A 4,821-nucleotide genomic window follows, 5' to 3' on the forward strand; every position below is an offset into this window, starting at 1 on the left:
TTCACCTAATTTAAAAAGAAATGCATATCGTCCAGTAATTTGGCACATTGACTAGAATATTGCTTGTGATACCTTCATCACATGCTGGAGTGCCTATGTCTGATTCTTAGCTCTGCTTTTGATTACAGTTTCCCGTCAATGCTAACCCTGGGAAGCAGCAGATGACAGCAAAATTATTTGGGTCCTTGACATCCATGAGGGGGACCTATATAAAATTTTTTGTCCTTTGCAGGCATTTGAAGAGTGAACCAGTAGATGGAAGATTTTTTCTCTCTCCTTGCCTTTGAAATAAAACAAATATATAAAATTAAAATTAAAGAACAGATACAGAAGAATTGAACTCAATGATTAAGGCTAGAAGGAAGAAAGTCATTATAAAATAAGTGATATATTCATTCTTGGAGTACATGACATTTGTAGTTAGAAGAGATGATATGTTAATGCAATTTTCAAAATCAGATTTCAGATTTAACTTTCCATGCTGCTTCAAAAATAGAACCAAAATTTGGGAAAGTTAATACAATGTAAAATACAGCAAAATGGATAGGTATTCTCAAAATCATAGATCTGAATCTCCTAATTGTGTTTTGATCCTTAGTTTTAGAGAGCTACTAATTATTGATTAACATTTGTGATTTTCCAAGGACACAAATTGTTGTGTTCAAATGAAATTCCTAATTATAAAGAAAACATTTGAATTCACTTATATGGGGTTCAAATTTTTAAAGTTTTCTGTGTTTGAAATGACAATTGAAAACAATAATATATATCATGGAATTATTTTTAAAATAAACTTATTTTGAATTGGCATAATGTCATACAGCATAAATCTATAATATTAATGATTTTAGTTTGAAGTTATTAGTAAAAACTAGTTTCAAAATCAAGGGATTATATTTGTTTAAACACATTTTAAATGCTATTTAATTTTAGATTGCCCAGAAATGTCACCAAATTAAGAAAAAAGTGTAAAAAATTGTGATGAGCTAATAATTGAGAATTTCAATGAGATAAGGGTAAAATCTTTATCATTAGAACAAAATACATGAGAATTTGGATGGGTACTATGAAGACAGGATCTGATTCACATGTAACTAAGCAGCCTGCGTATTTACCCTGTAATTGTCAGTACAGAAAATTGACAATTCTGGAATAATACGTAGGAGCAGAAGGATGGATGGTGTAAGTTGCTGCTCAATTTGGTAGCGGCCTCCACTTTGCTTACATAGGCATTAAGTAAATTGATTTTATTAAAAAGTTAACATAATTGTGAGTGATATGCTCAGAAGAAATTTGTTCAGCACCTTCTGAACTCAATCCTTAAGGCATTATTTTGTTTTTGTGACACCACAATGAACAGCATAAACCCAAACAAAAGGGCGGTGCCTAATGGACCTTGAAATCTAACATCAGTAATTGAAAGTAAAGAATTCATGAGATAAATAACCCCTCCCCCCAGGAGAGGATGGGAAAGGGGAACTGATGGAGCCATAGGAAACATGCATTTTACAATTCTTACGATGGTAAAGGTGAGGGTTCTGAGTTTTACTGTTTGGGGGTGGAAATGGGAGGCTAGCCAGGGCTTGTGTAGTTACAACCTACTATTAGCACCAACAAATAAAGCGCATGTTTTCTTTTAAAAATGCATTGAAGTGTATTTGAAAGGGAGAATGTTTGGGAGAAAAAGAGATACAGAAGACAAGAACAGGGAGAGAAGAAGAGGGAGGTGCGGGGGGTGGGGAGAGAGAGAGAGAGAGAGAGAGAGAGAGAGAGAGAGATCCTATCCACTGGATTACTCTTCAAATGTTCAAATGCACTTAATGGCAGAATGGCAGATCTGGAACTCAAATGCAAGTCTCCTACTTGGATGGCAGGGGCCCAAACACTTGAGCTATCACCACTGCCCGTTTGGGTGCTCAGTAGGAATAAGTTGGAATCTGGAGCAGAGTTCGAACTTGGAACCAAGACCCTCCAATATGGGATGCAGTCATCTCAGGTAGGATCTTAGCTACCAGGCCAAAGCCTTTCCCTAGAATGGGCTTTTTTATCAGCTTGTCCAGATGTCCAAAATAGGAAAAGGTTTGTGCTTAGACAATGTCAGCACTAACAAATCAAAAATGGAGTTGGAATGTTATTATAATTCTTCCTTGGTATTTGATGAAATAAATGAATCATTTTATTTAATTAAAATTGAACTTGTTTAAATAAGTCATTATGATGCTTTATGAGGCCTGAAGTCTGTAGCCAATAAAGAAGGTGAAAATCTTATTGAGTCTTAATTCAACAGTCTAGCCTAGTATTTTTTGAGACATGAAATGTGTCCCCTAGACACTATCAAAAAGGCTTATAAATCCAAGGAGATCAAGAAGTATTTCTGGGAGGCTTTTTATTATGGCATTAGTATGTGTGGAGACATGTGACCTTGAGTTATATTTTGCGTTTGTGTGAGGTAAGAAATTCCAGAAACTCCCAGAGTTTACTCCTCCAAAAGCAGTGATCTTGGATAAAAAGTTATCACTACCATTGGCTGGACAACAGTCAGAAAACTGTCTGTAGCTAAGGGAGTTTAAAAATGTGCAGTATGGCTTTTTTTTTTTTTTGATATTTTTGGCGTTTTATTAAAAATGGAAAAAGTTACTTTAGCACTCATGGTGCTTCCTCCCCTCCCCCGCCCCAGGCAGACCCAAACTATGAGGGAAAGGCAAGCCCCTTGGAGGGGTGGGGCGGGGTGGGGGCTAAAGCAGGGGCTGCTATGGCTACCAGAGGGTGAGCTGGTGATGTGAGCTGGAGTGCCTGTCACATGACACTCTCCACCACGACGACCTTGCTGCTCTGGACACTGGGGTCAGGGTGGTCAGGCCCCTGACGTCTGCATCCTGAGCTCTGTACTCCAAGTGGTGGAGGCCCCAGACAGGCTGAGTCAGGTGCTGCCAGCGCTCTGCCATGGTTCCCTTGGCCCTGAGGAGGCAGCCCAGGAGGTGGAGCGGCACACACAGCATGGAGGAGAGTGCAAATGGCCTCGCCCCACCACGGGTACACGTAGGTTTTGTTGTAGACCAGCGGCTTGTAGTACAGGATGTTGAAGATGAAGATGCCCATGCAGACAGACCAGCGGGGTGAAGAAGGACCAGTACCATTTCATCCAGGGGCAAGGTCGGTATCCGATCATACACGCAATGTCGTCCATGAAGCAGTCGGCTCCGTACACCCAGGCCACCGCTACACACTCCCAAAGGCCTGCCAGAGCAAGGTGGTGCCGCTGGCCGAGTAGTAGTCAAACAGCTGGAAGACATACATCCCGCCATCTGTCACCATGGAGAGGTCAATGACAAAGCACAGGGCACAGCAGTGGGCCACAGAGATCGCCCTTTGGAAACGGAAGTAGTAGGAGGCCGGGAGGGGGTCGAGGAGGCCGGTGATGAAGCCTTCCACACCTACAAACTGGCTGTCCAGGCCGAGCAGTAGCAGCATGAAGAACAGGGCTGCCCAGAGTAGAGCCACAGGCATGAGCGTGACAGCCTGAGGATAGGCGATGAAGGCCAGGCCGGACCCTGATTCTGCCACCTTGGAGATGTGCACGCCCTGCTCTGTGGCCATGAAGCCCAGGATGGAGAAGACCACGAAGCCAGCAAAGAAGCTGGTCCCACTGTTGATGAGCGCGAGGATGATGGCGTCCTTGTAGCAGTTGTTGTTGAAGCGGTTGTAGCTGCCCAGGGCCGTGAGGGCCCCCAGGCCGATGGCGTAGGAGAAGAAGATCTGGGTGCCGGCATCGATCCACACCTGAGGGGACCTCAGCTTTGACCAGTGTCAAATTGTTAAGTCAACAACAGGAGTCATTGTGTACTTACTTCTCATGTGGGATCTGTCCTTAGTGTGTTGTCCAATGTGAAGTAATGCTATAACTAGTACTGAAACAGTATTTTACACTTTGTGTTTCTGTGTGGCTGCAAACTGATGAAATCTTTACTTAATATATACTGAATTGATCTTCTGTATATAAAGAGAATTGAAAATGAATCTTGATGTGAATGGAATGGGAGAGGGAGCGGGAAATGGGAGAGGTGTGAGTGGGAGGGAAATTATGGGGGGGGGAAGCCATTGTAATCCATTAACTGTACTTTGAAAACTTATATTTACTAAATAAAAATAAATAAAAAATGAAAAAAAAATATGCAGTATGGTGAGGCCAGCACTGTGGCACAGTAGGTTAAGCCACCACCTCAAATGTTGGCATTCCATACAGGTGCCAGTTCGAGTATGAGTACTGGCTGCTCCTCTTCCAATCTAGCTAGGATGCAATGTCAATGCACCTAGGAAAGCAGAAGAAAATAGCCCAGGTCCTTGGACCCCTGCCACCCACGTAGGAGACAGAGTTGAAGCTCTTAGCTCCTGGCTTTAGCCTGGACCATCCCTGGGCTTTGTAGCCCGTTTGGGGATTCAACCAGCAGATGGAAGATCCCCCACTCCCACCCCTCACTCTGCCTTTCAAATAAATAAATCTTTTTTTTTTTTTTTTTTGACAGATAGAGTTAGACAGTGAGAGAGAGAGAGACAGAAAGAAAGGTCCCCCCTCCACCGGCTCACTCCCCAAAAGGCCACCATGGCCAGCGCTGTGCCAATCTGAAGCCAGGACAAATAAATCAATCTTTAAAAACATAAATCACTCTTCATGCTCAAACTATGTGACTATATACAGTAGAGTGATGCTGTAGTCAAATAAAATATAAATAATCATATTTTATAAGAAAATATTAGTGTCTTCAACTAAACAAGAAAAAATAAAACTACTTACTTAAAAGATTCATTATTCATAATTTGCGC

The 4,821-nt window shown here is 41.9% G+C and overlaps 1 pseudogene; it reads right to left on the reverse strand.

Annotated features, from left to right (window-relative positions):
- Positions 1-2,586: 2,586 nt before the first annotated feature.
- On the reverse strand, positions 2,587-3,801 carry LOC103349841 (sodium- and chloride-dependent creatine transporter 1 pseudogene; annotated as a pseudogene).
- Between the last annotated feature and the right edge of the window lie 1,020 nt (positions 3,802-4,821).

The sequence above is a fragment of the Oryctolagus cuniculus genome, chromosome 5 (assembly GCF_964237555.1).
Source record: "Oryctolagus cuniculus chromosome 5, mOryCun1.1, whole genome shotgun sequence".
In the NCBI taxonomy this organism is placed as follows: Eukaryota; Metazoa; Chordata; class Mammalia; order Lagomorpha; family Leporidae; genus Oryctolagus; species Oryctolagus cuniculus.